Source organism: Rutidosis leptorrhynchoides, chromosome 11 (genome assembly GCF_046630445.1).
Source record: "Rutidosis leptorrhynchoides isolate AG116_Rl617_1_P2 chromosome 11, CSIRO_AGI_Rlap_v1, whole genome shotgun sequence".
NCBI lineage: Eukaryota > Viridiplantae > Streptophyta > Magnoliopsida > Asterales > Asteraceae > Rutidosis > Rutidosis leptorrhynchoides.
In genome coordinates this window covers 182,856,676-182,873,870 of record NC_092343.1, presented here as the reverse complement: position 1 = coordinate 182,873,870, position 17,195 = coordinate 182,856,676, and the positions used below count along the sequence as shown (strand labels likewise).

Genomic DNA, 17,195 nt, shown 5'->3' with positions numbered 1-17,195 from the left:
GTACAAGACCCGATATTGCTCAAGCAGTGGGGGTTGTAAGTCGTTATATGTCTAATCCGGGGAAAGAGCATTGGAAAGCGGTCAAATGGTTGCTTCGTTATTTGAAAGGTACTTCTAATATGAGATTGTGTTTCTCCAAAAACAATCTCATACTTAGGGGTTATGCGGATGCTGATTTGGGTGGATGTGATGATTTGGGGAAAAGCACTAGGGGTTATGTTTTCACAATAGGGAAGACGTCGGTTAGTTGGATCTCTCGACTACAAAAGAGTGTTGCTTTGTCAACTACCGAGGCCGAATATATGGCTATTGCAGAAGCTTCTAAAGAGCTTGTTTGGTTGAAGAACTTCTTAGGTGAGTTGGGTAAAAGACAAGACTATTGCGTCTTGTATTGTGATAATCAAAGTGCAATACATCTTGGGAAGAATCCGGTGTTTCATAGTCGTACGAAACACATCAAGATAAGGTATCATTTTATTTGACAACATATAAATGATGGTACTTTATTATTGGAGGAAATCCTTGGTACGAAGAATCCTGCTGATATGTTTACTAAGGTTGTTACGATAGAGAAATTGAGGTTTTGCATTACCTCAATTGGTCTTCTAATGAATTGATGAGAGAAGACCCCAACTAGAGAATTAGAGAGTTAATGTTTCAATTCTAACAAGTAGTGTTGAAGACCTTGTATCGAAAGTCTGCTCATCCGAAGTATGTGTTGAGTTTGCATGTCCCAAATGGAGTTTGGTGGTATAATGGTGGTTTAACGTTCTTGGTTAGATCGTTGATATTTTGGGTTGACGAAGGTTGGGTTTGTTCAAAGTCTCCAAGTGGGAGATTATTGGAGATATGGAGAACTTTAAACAATTAGAGGGAAGATTTCAGGAAACTCACACGAAGCTTCCACGAAGTTGTTAGGAAACTCACATGTAGCTTCCACGAACTTGTGAGGAAATTCACATGTAGCTTCCACGAAGCTGTCAGGAAACTCACATGTAGTCTCCATGAAGCTGTCAGGAAACTCACATGAAGCTTCAAGGAATTGTTTTTAGCTTACTCCTTAAATCATTCTATAAATAGACCCTCTTGTAACTCATTGTAAACACACCACAAATATTCAGTAAATACATTCTCTAGTTGGTCCGTGGACTAAAGCAATCACAACGATTGCATATAACCACGTTATCTCTTGTGTCGATTTACATTTCTTGCATTTATAATCTTTCGTTCATTAAGTCGGTTAGTAATCTTGTAGAATTACTATCGGTGAGTGATCTTGTTGAATTACTTGCGTTGTTTTGGGTCCTAATATCCTTACACATCATATATACATTGATGCTTGTATTTACTATAAGTTCAGTGTTATCTTTTTCAATTATTAATGATGAATCTTATATTATTGTGAACTCTAAATACCAAAATGTCTTGTTATCAGTCAAGTTGATATGTTTGGTTAAAGACAACATGATGTGGTATTTCATAAGGGAGTGGCCAAGACATATAACATACCAATGACTGCTGTAAAGAGATCATGATGCTATTCATTTAATATTAATTTTTTCCATTGCAGAGTAATTTAGGTGGTTCTCTCCTGCATGGACTACACATAACATGCATCAAATTGACCAATATTTAAGCAGATCATTACTAGATGGGAGTTAAACGAGCCCTGTAAATACGCAAGTGAAATCCCACCATCAGATTCGACATGATGACTAGGATAGAGAGGTAAAATACAGGAATAACCACCATGTGTTGGTACTTAGAGACACGTAAAGCCTAGCTCTTTCTGTTAAACTGTGCGAAGTTTTGTTTGCGGAGTGTCAATTTCCTTTTGATTGGGCACAAAGTTTTATTAGTAAATGTCACTTATGTAAAAACACAAAATTTTATGCATTTTTTATTTAACATTGTTTATAATTATTTTAGGTTTTCATATATGTGTTTTCATTGTTTCAAATTTTTTGTGATGAGTTTATCGTCCAATTTGTTGTGTATGGAACCAAAAATAAATTTGATTGGCTTATATAAGAGGTTCCCAACAATCACGGTAGCACACGTCAAATAGCAAGCCAAAGTATGTGCCATCTTTGGCCCCAATGGCACCAACAAGCCAAAGGGAACACGTCATGCTTTGCGCGAACCTTTTGCGTGTGACTCTTGGTTTGTATACTTGTACATTAAGGATTACTATTTGTAAATTGCTTTATTTTTGTGATGGTAACTTAGTGTGTGATGGATGGTAGTGGAATGTGATAAGTGATGATAATGTAGTGTTGAAGTGCCACTAAAGGGATGGGAAGAAAACAAGTGATGGATGAGAGTGATATACAAGTGACCTATATAAACACAAAAATATATGTGTGTCACCTTTTAAGTATATCCCTTTTCTAAGAATAATTCAACTAGTTGTTTTTCTGTATATATAAAATGGCTATAAATCTTTCACTTCTCAATAGGTGCTCCACTGCCTAAAGAAAAAAAAAAGTCACTGAATTTTATGCCAAATTTCTAAACGAGAATCACATTAAAAAATGTGTCAACTAGCTGTGAAATCACCATACACAATTTTCATACTTATACACATCTCCGCTATCAGCTGCAATACATTCAATACTTCCTTCTGTTCCATATCTTCAATATTTATTGCTCTTATTAACATGTGAGTTTCTGAACAAAAAAAATAAAATAAATAAATAAATGAAGGCTTTTTCAAAATTTATAGTTGTGTTATTGTGTCTGTTCACGTCTGCAAGTTTCTGTTACGCTGGTGGAAGTCGGTTTTCTGGTTCACAACGGAACGTTGAAGTAATGAAGCACTTAAAGCGTTTAAATAAGCGTCCCATTCAATCCATCAATGTCCAGTTGCCATCCTTTATATTTTTTTGTTCCTAATTCACCATTCTTTTGTTAGATTCATATACACATATATAGTCAAAGGTTCGAGAACCATATAAAGGTAAATAATTACGAAAACTTAAAAATTATAATGGTTTTTATATGTTAGTAGGTTCAAATCACATGTGTGTTGATGTAGATCAATACAAGTTAGATCTTGCTAATCTCTTTTAATTTGAAAACGTTGAGAAATTATTGTTTACTGTCGATAACATTCATTGAATGATATATACTTTTACCTTAGGCATAAATATATGAGCATATATATTAGATGTGTGTTTTATGATGAACAGAGTCCGGATGGTGATATAATCGATTGTATTCATATCTCGCATCAACCGGCTTTTGATCATCCTTTTCTCAAAAATCATACCATTCAGGTTCATTTTTTATTACTATTATTACTTTTATGTACTTATCTTTTTTTAATGTATATGACCTAAAAGGCTATAATTAAATGGCTTTTGATTAAATGATGAACAATTAAATGATGAATACAGATGAGACCAAACTATCATCCAACTTGGATTAATGATATGAACATCAAAATATCAACATCATCATCATCAAACAAACATAAAGGAATTGATCAACTATGGCATGTAAATGGTGAATGCCCAAAAGGGACAATTCCCATTAGAAGAACAAAGAAAGAGGATGTTCTTAGAGCAAGTTCTGTAAAAAGATATGGTAAAAAGAAGAGTTCTAGTACTGTTGCTCAACCAAGCTCTACTGATCCAGATAATATCAGTCAAAACAGCCATCAGGTAAATAAAAAGTCAATAATAGTTAACTTTCTTAGGTATAATATATTTATCTTATAAAAATCGAACCTATTTATATACCCTGCATTGACTAATCTTGTTTGTACTAAACTATTTTACCAAATTATTCTTTTTACATTGGTCTTTTACTTGTTATTTGAATTAATCTAACTTATAATACTATAAACATGGCATCAGTTTATAATTAACAAATGATCATCAACTCACTTTCTGATGTAACCAGGAACTTAAATTACTGTATTATGTAGAGTAAATAAAGTCAAATTAAACAGAATATTCTCATGGGTAGATGGTGAAACAAATCATTTTTTATATGTCCACATTCTTCTCTCGACACTATTGAAAAGTGTGTAAGATTAGATTAAAGTTGCTTATACAAAATTATTATCTTAGTAAGTTTAATGTTTACACTTATATATTGTAGAAACATACGGAGTATTAATTTTATCCCATTTGAAAAAACTTTTTGCATATACGTAACTAAACTTTGACTTTCTTGTTGTTATTTTGGGATTTTTTAGCATGCAATTGCTTACGGTGAAGGGAGAATTCTATGGAGCAAAAGCAACAATGAATGTCTGGAATCCAAAGATTCAGCAAATAAATGAATTTAGTTTGTCTCAAATTTGGATATTGGGAGGCTCTTTTGGGTCTGATCTTAATAGCATTGAAGCTGGTTGGCAGGTGGGTCCCTTTTAATTTCACTCTCATGTCAAATAATATACAATTCATAAAAACTGATGTCAGATAAAGAGGGTAAAAAAGTCAATCATCTTTGTTTTATCCTATATCTTTTCTTCTAAACAAAATTACACTAATAGCTTACCTATTTTGTACTATAATTTGGTTGCGCTTTTAAACTTTTTTTTTAATCTGTGCAGTCCTTGTGGTTACATATATTATCCAGGGAGTTTGTTTTTCTTAACTAGCGTTCATTACAATATCCCGTTAAGTCCCCTCATATTCCGTGCACATGAGGGTAAAATTCTCCATTAAACGTTGACATCTTCAAAAAAAAAAAATTAAGACACGTCTAGTAATATGATACAAACTACAAAAACTATTTGTGTATTATTATATAATTTTTTATATAATCTTTGTAAGTGATTACTTTCTCAAAATAGAGCTACATAAATCGAAATTTAGTGTCATCTTAGCACATATAGAAAGTCCAACCAAAGTAACTACAAACATTGCCATAAAGCTTCTGCACCATCTATGGAAACAGGTGAACCCAGATTTGTATGGCGATAACAACACCAGACTATTCATTTATTGGACTGTAAGCCTCTTTATTTAATCTGTTCTTATTTAATTACTTATGTTAGAAGATTGATGTACTTTTGAAGTTTTTATGTAATTAGCAATCACTATTTGTCCCACATAGGATTCTATGATTTTTTATTGTTTTTAATATTTTGGGCAGAGTGATGCATATCAAGCAACAGGGTGTTACAATCTGATGTGCTCAGGGTTTATACAAACAAACAATGAGATTGCAATAGGGGGAAGCATATCACCTATTTCAGAATTGCTTGGTTCCCAATATGATATTACTATACTTATTTGGAAGGTATTTTATTATAATTCCCCATCATGCTTGTTACTAAAATTAATAATTAATTTTGTCATCGATCACATTTAACCATCACAAGATAACTTAATAGTTGTTGTCCCGATATACTTAAAAGAGGTCTCAGGTTCAAATCTCACTAGCATTACATCTTGGGATGACCGGGAAAAAGGTTGATATGGTCAGCGGATCACTCGGTTACGGCACATATATCTATCTTAAAATACAGGCCATCCCCGAGTAGCTTGAACAGAGAAAACCTTCTCTTTACATGCAACAAGTTTCTGAAGTATTTTAATATGCCCTTTCTTGACTTAAATTGCTTAAAATATATGCTATAATAAAGTAAACATTATTTAAAAGTTGCAGGGAGAATGTCTGGAATCTATTCCTCTTCTCAAGAATTTTTGTTTTCGCTTCTGTAAGCATGCATGTTTTGTTTTCTCCCTTTTGATTAAACCATTTTTATGTAATAATTTTAATTGTAAATTCTAGTACTGTGGATTCATGAGAATATTAGACGGTCAAACATATATATCTTTCAACATCATTTTGTAAATGTTAGATACTATAACTTAACATCACAATTGACAATGCAATAATCAGATCGGACGTATATTATATCAGTATCACTAAAATATAATGCAAACACTGATAGCATTTGGACTTGGGTTAAGATGTGGACCTTGGAGGAAAAACCAACAGACCAAGAAGGTTATTAACAAATTTTAAGGACAATGAAAGTTTAATCTTTGACCTCTTGTAAAACCCTGAGGATGCATTACACTTGGACTGTTTTGTTGATGGTTGGTTTGTACGTGGTAAATAACTCTTATGAAAAAGTGGTACAACTATTAGTTGCTTAACTTTGATGCTTTAGCTAATGATAATATTTTTCTGAGTAGGACCCAGAGGAAGGCAACTGGTGGATGCAATTTGGAAATGGAAAAGTGTTAGGATATTGGCCTTCCACACTGTTTTCGTACTTAACTAAAAGTGCATCGTTGATAGAGTGGGGAGGAGAGGTAGTGAACACAGCCGCAGACGGACAGCATACAACTACCCAAATGGGTAGCCCAGTTCCCTGAAGAAGGATTCAGTAAAGCGAGTTATTTTAGAAATATTGAAATTGTTGATGAATCTGTAACATCTCGCCTTTTTCCATTTACTTTTCCGTTATACTAATATAAAGTCCGTTATATGTTTATAACATCTCCCGTTGATACGCGTTTTAAATTATCTCGTTTAGGTAATTCCCGCACCCGAACGAAAGTTGAGGGACTAAACTTGACAAGGGATCAAACCCTTGACTAGGTCAAAGGGTCAACCCCTTTCACCCATTCATTTCCACCTCCATCTCTCTCTCTTTCTCTCTAGCAAGAACACACACCCAAAACCAAATTCATTCAATCATCATCTAAATCCGATCTAGGAGGCTTACAACAAAATAAATTACATATTCGTGATCCTCTCTTCATCCTCTTCATTTTGGTACCAACTTCATCTCGTTTGGGTAACATTTCTAAAACTCTAGATTTCTCTAAATTCGTGTTTTTGACTTGAAATGGTGTTAGTTAGTGTCTATGGCTCATTGTGATGTCGTGTATGTAATTTGTATGCTCGATCTCGTTGTTTTAGTGTAACTAGCATGAACTTGAATTTTGGTGTGTTGTTCTTGAATTTTGGATGATCATATGTTGTTAGATGTTAAAAGTTGATGTTTTAATTGTGTTACTAGCATCACTAGCTTCAATTTGATGTGTAGGTTGCCTTAGAAAACTTCATGAACTTGATTAGTGATTTTGGTGAATTTGGGTTAGGGTTTGATGAACTTGAAATGGACTTGTGATGCATTGAATGCCATGGATTATTATTGGTAAGTGTTTAGTTGGATTGTATGCTTGATTACCTTCGAAACGGCATATCATTCATGTAAATTGGTTGCCCGAATCATTGAATTGCATTTATGAACTTGTATGCGGTTAATGTTAAGCATTAGATGCGGTTTTGGTTGTTGTAATAGGTAGATTGATTGATGAAATGTGTTTAGTTGTTTTCCTCGTCAAATTACCTTCCCAACGGTATAAGGTACTTGTCTTGATTGTTTGCGGATCATAAATGGTGATTGTTTGAAGTTAGGTTCGTGCATAAAACTTAAAAACTGCCAGAATTCTCTGCACAGGTACCCGCGCGGCGCGCCATATACCCGCGCGGCGCGCCGTTTGGGTCTGTCCAACTTGGTCAATTTTCGAATAATGTTTGCTATGCTACGCACCTCCGATTCACATGTAACTTGTCCTAGCATGTTCATACATGATTAAAAACCTCAGAAAAATAGTTCGGGACACGACCCGAACGTGTTGACTTTTTCGTTGACTTTGACCGACCAAAGTTTGACTTTTTGTCAAACTTAACCAAATGATTTTGCAACCTTCCTAACTTGTTTATATACTTGTATCTTGCATGAAACTTGACAATTTGATTTCACATGCTCAATAATCGAGTCGTAACGAGCCATAGGACTAATTGAACATCTTTGACCTATCGTGTTTACCGTTATTGATACAAACCTATTGTTTAGGTCAAGACTAGCATTGTTCTTTGCACACGTTTACTTGTCGAAGTACTTTACTACTCGTGCATTCAAGGTGAGATCATAGTCCCACTTTTACTCTTTTTGAACTTATATTGGGATGAGAAAACATAAACGATTCTTTTGAACTAAGTGAACACAAGAACGGGAAAACAAACATTCTACATACGAGTTTAGAACAAAAATCCTCAATTCGATTATCATTAGTTACACTTGCCGGGTGTAAGCGAGAACTTATGTTATATGGCCATATGGGTTGACAACCCTCATCCTTGACGGTTCGCTACCGTCTACGGATGAAATATATTTTCGAGAATCAGTGTTTGTTCTAGCACTAAGTGATGGGGTATACAATGGAAGGAATGTTAAGCTTTGATAATTGGGTGCTCGTGAAACAAACTTTTGGAATGTATTACTATTATTTCATTGATGCAAATCTTGTGGTTCACTTGTACTTACTTACTTAAACCTATGATTTCACCAACGTTTTCGTTGACAGATTTCTATGTTTTTCTCAGGTCCTTGAACGATACATGATACATGCTTCCGCTCATTATTTTGATACTTGCATGGGATGTCGAGTATATATGCATACATGGAGCGTCTTTTGGATACTTTTAAATTGTGTCGCATAAGTTTCAATTGTACTTAAAACTTTGTATCGTAACTTGTGGTGGAACAATTCTTGTAAACTTGAACAACCTTTACATTTGAAATAAATGCGACATATCTTTTGGTCAAACGTTGTTTTAAAGACTTATGACCACGTAACGGGACCTAAGTAGACGGCGCCGTCAATGACGATTTGGTCGGGTCGCTACAGATGGTATCAGAGCGTTGGTTGTAGGGATTTAGAGTTCATTGGTGTCAACCTCGAGTCATAGGGTACATTGGTGAGTCTAGACTACAACCGGCATATAGACTTGAAGTAGGAATTACTTGACTACTTGTGCATTTATACTCGAACGCTTCTACTCATATCTACTCTTAGTTCATCTTAATCTCACGTTGTTTAATTTGATTGACGCGCCACCTTGACTATATGAAATGATGTCGAATGCACATACGAATCAGGGTAATATAATTTCCGGGATTATATTACGGTGACTCATATGAACGTTCCGACATTATGACATAAAGAATTTAAGGCGAGTAGAGGAAAAACTTCTCTTTATCTTTATTCTATATCACGGTTAGTATTATTGAGAATACTAATCAATGATATTCTTGTGTCTTGAAGGAACAATGGCTCCTCGTCGTGTACGCCGCAATGAAACTCCCGAACAAGCTCTCGAACGGATGATAGCTACCGCCGTAGATGCGGCCATGGCCGGTCACTCATCCAACAACAATAATAATAACAACCACAACAACAACAACAACAACAACAACAACAACAATGGAGCCGGAAACTCAAACGAGGGATGCTCCTATAAAGCTTTCATGGGGTGCAAACCTCACACTTTTGATGGAACCGGGGGACCGGTCGTGCTCACCCGATGGTTTGAGCAAACGGAAGCCGTCTTTAGCATAAGCGGTTGTCGGGACCAAGACAAGGTCAAATACTCCACTCACACCTTCGCCGGTGTCGCTCTTACATGGTGGAATACTTATGTACAATCGGTGGGTACCGATGAAGCTCATGCCCTCTCTTGGGCCGATCTAAAGGAAAAGATGATTGTTGAATATTTTCCGCGCGAAGAAACCCGAAAGCTTGAGGAAGAACTAAGAGCTTTGAAAGCGGTCGGAAACGATCTTAAAGCTTATAATCAACGCTTCGCCGAACTATCCTTGATGTGTCCTAATCTTGTTAACCCCGAATCTCAAAGGATTGAGCTCTACATGCTCGGTCTTCCAAAAAGCATCAAACAAGGGGTGATGTCATCCAAACCCACTACTCATCAAGCCGCTATGAACATGGCTCGCCAACTAATTGAAACGGTTGACGAAATCGTAGTTCCGGCACCTAAGACCGAGGATAAATCGGGCGGCAACAAAAGAAAGTGGGAACCCTCCCAATCAAGCAACAACAACTTTGCCAAGAAATCTTTCACTTCCGACGGCAAGAGGGGTTATGCCGGGAACCTACCTCTTTGCAACAAATGCAACAAACATCACTTTGGTGAATGTGGCAAGTTAATTTGCCACCGGTGCCAAGGAGTTGGTCATAAGGCCAACGATTGTAAAAGTGCCACTCCCGTTGCTCGAAAGTGGCCCAATGCACCAAAGACGGGCACTTGTTACGAATGTGGCCAAACGGGTCATTATAGAAATGCATGCCCAAAGAAGAAAGATAACCCCAATACGCGCGGCCGAGCTTTCAACATCAACACCGAGGAAGCCCGGGATGACACTGAACTAGTCACGGGTACGTTTCTTCTCAACAATTCTTATGTCTCTTGCTTATTCGATTCAGGTGCCGATAAATGCTTTGTATCCAAGACTTTGACTCATTCTTTTAGCACTCCACCTCTTCCATTAGATACCACTTATACCATTGAAGTGGCTAACGGGAAACTATTAAGTGCCAACACATATTACCGGGGGTGTACGTTAAACATTTTGGGTAAGGAATTTGAAATTGACTTGATACCCATGGAACTAGGAAGCTTTGATGTAATAATCGGTATGAATTGGTTAGTCAAAACGAAATCTCACATTCTTTGTGATCTTAACGCAATCCGAATTCCTATCGAGAATGGTGAACCTTTGATTGTCTATGGCGATAAGAGTTGCACCAGACTCAACCTCGTTTCGTGCCTTAAAGTTAGAAAACTGCTCCGTAAGGGTTGTTTTGCGATCCTTGCCCACGTTAAGAAAGTCGAGTCCGATGAGAAGCATATCGATGATGTGCCAATTGTTAGTGACTTTTCCGATGTATTTCCCGACGAATTGCCGGGTCTTCCACCTCATCGACCGGTTGAATTCCAAATCGATCTTATTCCGGGAGCCGCACCCGTAGCACGTGCACCATATAGACTCGCTCCATCTGAAATGCAAGAATTGCAAAGTCAAATCCAAGAACTACTTGATCGTGGTTTTATCCAACCTAGCCATTCACCTTGGGGCGCTCCGATTTTGTTTGTTAAAAAGAAAGACGGATCCCTACGAATGTGCATTGATTATCGTGAACTAAATAAATTGACGGTTAAGAACCGATATCCTCTTCCTCGCATCGATGACCTCTTTGATCAACTACAAGGGTCTTGTGTATATTCGAAAATCGATCTCCGCTCGGGTTATCATCAATTAAGGGTTAAGGGGGAAGATGTCTCCAAAACCGCTTTCCGAACTCGTTATGGTAGTTATGAATTTCTTGTAATGCCATTTGGTCTCACTAACGCACCGGCGGTGTTCATGGATCTTATGAACCGCGTGTGCAAACCGTATCTTGACAAATTCGTTATCGTGTTCATCGATGATATTTTAGTCTATTCAAAAAGCGAAGAAGAACACGAGGAACACCTCCGACTTGTGCTTGAACTTTTAAGACAAGAACAACTCTATGCCAAATTCTCCAAGTGTGAATTTTGGTTAAAGGAAGTTCAATTTCTTGGTCATGTTGTAAGTGATCAAGGTATTAAAGTCGATCCCACGAAAATCGAAGCCATTAATAAATGGGAGACTCCTACTACTCCTACTCACATTCGTCAATTCTTGGGTCTCGCCGGGTACTATCGTAGATTCATCGAAAATTTCTCTTTGGTTGCACGTCCTCTAACCGCATTGACTCACAAGGGAAAGAAATTCATTTGGGCGACCGAACATGAATCCGCATTCCAAATCTTGAAAACGAAGCTAACCACCGCTCCTATCTTGTCACTTCCCGAAGGCAATGATGACTTTGTTGTATATTGCGACGCCTCGAAACATGGTTTTGGGTGTGTATTGATGCAACGAACGAAATTCATTGCTTATGCTTCTCGACAACTCAAAATTCATGAACGAAACTATACGACACATGATCTCGAACTCGGAGCCGTCGTCTTTGCACTTAAAATGTGGAGACACTATCTTTATGGAACCAAGAGTACTATCTTTACCGACCACAAAAGTCTCCAACACATTTTCGATCAAAAGCAACTAAACATGAGACAACGACGGTGGATTGAAACTTTGAACGATTACGATTGCGAGCTTCGTTACCATCCCGGGAAGGCAAACGTAGTAGCCGATGCCTTAAGTCGAAAAGAAAGAGCGGTGCCTCTTCGTGTCCGAGCCTTAAACATCACCATTCACACCAACCTTAATAGCCAAATTCGGGTAGCCCAAGATGAGGCTCTCAAGGATGAAAACATCTCTCTCGAACACTTGAACGTCCTCACCTCTCGATTCGAAGTTAAAGAAACCGGACTCCGATATTTCGCCGGAAGAATTTGGGTGCCTAGTTATGGGGATCTACGAAGCCTTATTTTAGATGAAGCCCATAAGTCACGATACTCGATTCACCCCGGTGCCAATAAGATGTACCACGACCTTAAACAACTATATTGGTGGCCGAACATCAAAAGGGACGTAGCTACTTATGTTTCCAAGTGTTTGACATGTTCCAAAGTCAAAGCCGAACACCAAAGACCGTCCGGACTACTTCAACAACCCGAGATCCCGCAATGGAAGTGGGAAAGGATAACGATGGATTTTATCACCAAACTACCAAAAACGACGGGCGGTTATGATACCATTTGGGTTATTGTTGACCGTCTCACCAAATCCGCACACTTCCTTGCCATGAAAGAAACGGACAAAATGGAGAAACTTGCACAACTTTACATTAAAGAGATCGTAGCCCGACACGGTGTACCTTTATCGATTATCTCCGACCGAGATGGCCGTTTCGTGTCTAGATTTTGGCGTACTTTGCAAGAAGCGTTGGGAACGCGTTTAGACATGAGCACCGCATATCATCCTCAAACCGATGGACAAAGCGAACGTACAATTCAAACCTTAGAGGACATGTTACGAGCTTGCGTGGTTGATTTCGGAAAAGCTTGGGACAAGCACTTACCTCTCGCCGAGTTCTCTTACAACAATAGTTATCACGCGAGTATTAAAGCCGCACCTTTTGAAGCGCTATATGGCCGCAGATGTCGTTCACCTCTTTGTTGGGCCGAGGTAGGTGACGTGCAAATCACCGGACCCGAACTCATTCACGAAACCACCGAGAAAATCGTTCAAATCCGAGATAGGCTTAGGACGGCCCGAAGTCGTCAAAAGAGCTATACCGACAAACGACGCAACGATCTTGAATTTCAAGTCGGTGACCGAGTAATGTTAAAAATCGCACCTTGGAAGGGTGTAATCCGTTTTGGGAAACGCGGGAAGCTAAATCCGCGGTATATTGGTCCTTTCGAAATCTTGGAGCGTATTGGAACCGTTGCTTATCGTTTAGATCTTCCGCCTCAATTGAACTTCGTTCATCCCACCTTCCATGTATCTAACTTGAAAAAGTGTCTTGCCGAACCCGATATCGTCATCCCTCTCGAAGAACTTACTATTGATGACAAATTTCATTTTGTGGAGGAACCGGTTGAAATTGTGGACAACTCCGTCAAGACGTTGAAACAAAGCCGAATTCCGATTGTTAAAGTCCGTTGGAACGCCAAAAGGGGACCCGAGTTTACTTGGGAAAGACAAGATCAAATGCAAAGGAAGTATCCTCATCTATTCGTGAATTCGGAAACGCAAGATCTCGAGGAAGAAACAACGACTACTACGCCTACTTAAATTTCGGGACGAAATTTCTTTTAAGGAGTAGGTAATGTAACATCCCGCCTTTTTCCATTTACTTTTCCGTTATACTAATATAAAGTCCGTTATATGTTTATAACATCTCCCGTTGATACGCGTTTTAAATTATCTCGTTTAGGTAATTCCCGCACCCGAACGAAAGTTGAGGGACTAAACTTGACAAGGGATCAAACCCTTGACTAGGTCAAAGGGTCAACCCCTTTCACCCATTCATTTCCACCTCCATCTCTCTCTCTTTCTCTCTAGCAAGAACACACACCCAAAACCAAATTCATTCAATCATCATCTAAATCCGATCTAGGAGGCTTACAACAAAATAAATTTCATATTCGTGATCCTCTCTTCATCCTCTTCATTTTGGTACCAACTTCATCTCGTTTGGGTAACATTTCTAAAACTCTAGATTTCTCTAAATTCGTGTTTTTGACTTGAAATGGTGTTAGTTAGTGTCTATGGCTCATTGTGATGTCGTGTATGTAATTTGTATGCTCGATCTCGTTGTTTTAGTGTAACTAGCATGAACTTGAATTTTGGTGTGTTGTTCTTGAATTTTGGATGATCATATGTTGTTAGATGTTAAAAGTTGATGTTTTAATTGTGTTACTAGCATCACTAGCTTCAATTTGATGTGTAGGTTGCCTTAGAAAACTTCATGAACTTGATTAGTGATTTTGGTGAATTTGGGTTAGGGTTTGATGAACTTGAAATGGACTTGTGATGCATTGAATGCCATGGATTATTATTGGTAAGTGTTTAGTTGGATTGTATGCTTGATTACCTTCGAAACGGCATATCATTCATGTAAATTGGTTGCCCGAATCATTGAATTGCATTTATGAACTTGTATGCGGTTAATGTTAAGCATTAGATGCGGTTTTGGTTGTTGTAATAGGTAGATTGATTGATGAAATGTGTTTAGTTGTTTTCCTCGTCAAATTACCTTCCCAACGGTATAAGGTACTTGTCTTGATTGTTTGCGGATCATAAATGGTGATTGTTTGAAGTTAGGTTCGTACATAAAACTTAAAAACTGCCAGAATTCTCTGCACAGGTACCCGCGCGGCGCGCCATATACCCGCGCGGCGCGCCGTTTGGGTCTGTCCAACTTGGTCAATTTTCGAATAATGTTTGCTATGCTACGCACCTCCGATTCACATGTAACTTGTCCTAGCATGTTCATACATGATTAAAAACCTCAGAAAAATAGTTCGGGACACGACCCGAACGTGTTGACTTTTTCGTTGACTTTGACCGACCAAAGTTTGACTTTTTGTCAAACTTAACCAAATGATTTTGCAACCTTCCTAACTTGTTTATATACTTGTATCTTGCATGAAACTTGACAATTTGATTTCACATGCTCAATAATCGAGTCGTAACGAGCCATAGGACTAATTGAACATCTTTGACCTATCGTGTTTACCGTTATTGATACAAACCTATTGTTTAGGTCAAGACTAGCATTGTTCTTTGCACACGTTTACTTGTCGAAGTACTTTACTACTCGTGCATTCAAGGTGAGATCATAGTCCCACTTTTACTCTTTTTGAACTTATATTGGGATGAGAAAACATAAACGATTCTTTTGAACTAAGTGAACACAAGAACGGGAAAACAAACATTCTACATACGAGTTTAGAACAAAAATCCTCAATTCGATTATCATTAGTTACACTTGCCGGGTGTAAGCGAGAACTTATGTTATATGGCCATATGGGTTGACAACCCTCATCCTTGACGGTTCGCTACCGTCTACGGATGAAATATATTTTCGAGAATCAGTGTTTGTTCTAGCACTAAGTGATGGGGTATACAATGGAAGGAATGTTAAGCTTTGATAATTGGGTGCTCGTGAAACAAACTTTTGGAATGTGTTACTATTATTTCATTGATGCAAATCTTGTGGTTCACTTGTACTTACTTACTTAAACCTATGATTTCACCAACGTTTTCGTTGACAGATTTCTATGTTTTTCTCAGGTCCTTGAACGATACATGATACATGCTTCCGCTCATTATTTTGATACTTGCATGGGATGTCGAGTATATATGCATACATGGAGCGTCTTTTGGATACTTTTAAATTGTGTCGCATAAGTTTCAATTGTACTTAAAACTTTGTATCGTAACTTGTGGTGGAACAATTCTTGTAAACTTGAACAACCTTTACATTTGAAATAAATGCGACATATCTTTTGGTCAAACGTTGTTTTAAAGACTTATGACCACGTAACGGGACCTAAGTAGACGGCGCCGTCAATGACGATTTGGTCGGGTCGCTACAGAATCTAACAGTTTGAGGGATCCTAACGATATTGGTATATTCACTGAGTAATCTAATTGCTACAACGTTCAAATGAGCACTGATGGTAATTGGGGTAGCCACTTTTACTATGGTGGACAGGGTCGAAACCCAAATTGCCGGTGATAAGTTATCGACGTAGCGTGTGAAATGACCCGTTCATATACATTATAAACGATTCACAATAGTTGATTACATCGCGAGGTATTTGACCTCTATATGATACATTTTACAAACATTGCATTCGTTTTTAAAAGACAAACTTTCTTTACATAAAAAATTAACGGCAAGCATACCATTTCATATTACATCCAACTATAATTGACTTAATATTAATCTTGATGAACTCAACGACTCGAATGCAACGTCTTTCAAAGTATGTCATGAATGACTCCAAGTAATATCCTTAAAATGAGCTAATGCACAGCGGGAGATTTCTTTAATACCTGAGAATAAACATGCTTTAAAGTGTCAACCAAAAGGTTGGTGAGTTCATTAGTTTATCATAATCAATCATTTCCGTAATCGTAATAGACCACAAGATTTCAGTTTCCATAAATATCCGTATACTCGCAAGTGTATAAAAGTATTCTATAAGTTGTTGAGCGCTTCGGTAACCATACTTAACAATTAATGTGGCATATTCCCTTTATTATGAAATCTCCCTACACTGTACCAAGTGTAGTAAAAACGAAGTACTCTGCAACCGTTTACGATACTAGAGCGACTAGCCAGGTTGGGGTTGTCAAACCCGATAGATCTATCAATAGAATTCGCGCTTACATGCTCTTACAACATGTAAATATTAGTTACCAAGCTATTATGGAAAAATATGCAAAGTGGTACAACTCAACGTAGAATATGTTTCTAGTACTTGTGTCCATTTCGTAAAACAGTTATAAAACAGTGCATGTATTCTCAGCCCAAAAATATATATTAAAAGGGAGTAATGAAACTCACAATACTGTATTTCGTAGCAATTATGTATATGACGGCACTGAACAAGTGCAGGGTTTGTCTCGGATTCACGAACCTATATCAATTATATATATTAAATAATATTTTTAACATATAATATTGATAACACAAGTTTATATATTAATTGTATAATATTTTTACCTGTTTAACTTAGTAATTAGTTGTTAGTCTTATTCTAAATTTTATATAGATTTCTTGATTTTAAATAGTCAACTCCCGATAGGTATATCTCAAAGTGTGTTCGACTTCTATAGGTGTAAGAGCCATCATTGGAAAGTTATTTGATTCCTATAACCAGCCATAATCGGCTTATGTTCT

At 37.4% G+C, this 17,195-nt stretch overlaps 1 pseudogene; it reads left to right on the top strand.

Moving 5' to 3' along the window:
• The first annotated feature begins 2,700 nt into the window (after nt 1-2,700).
• Nucleotides 2,701-16,025, top strand: LOC139875294 (protein neprosin-like; annotated as a pseudogene).
• Nucleotides 16,026-17,195: the final 1,170 nt, after the last annotated feature.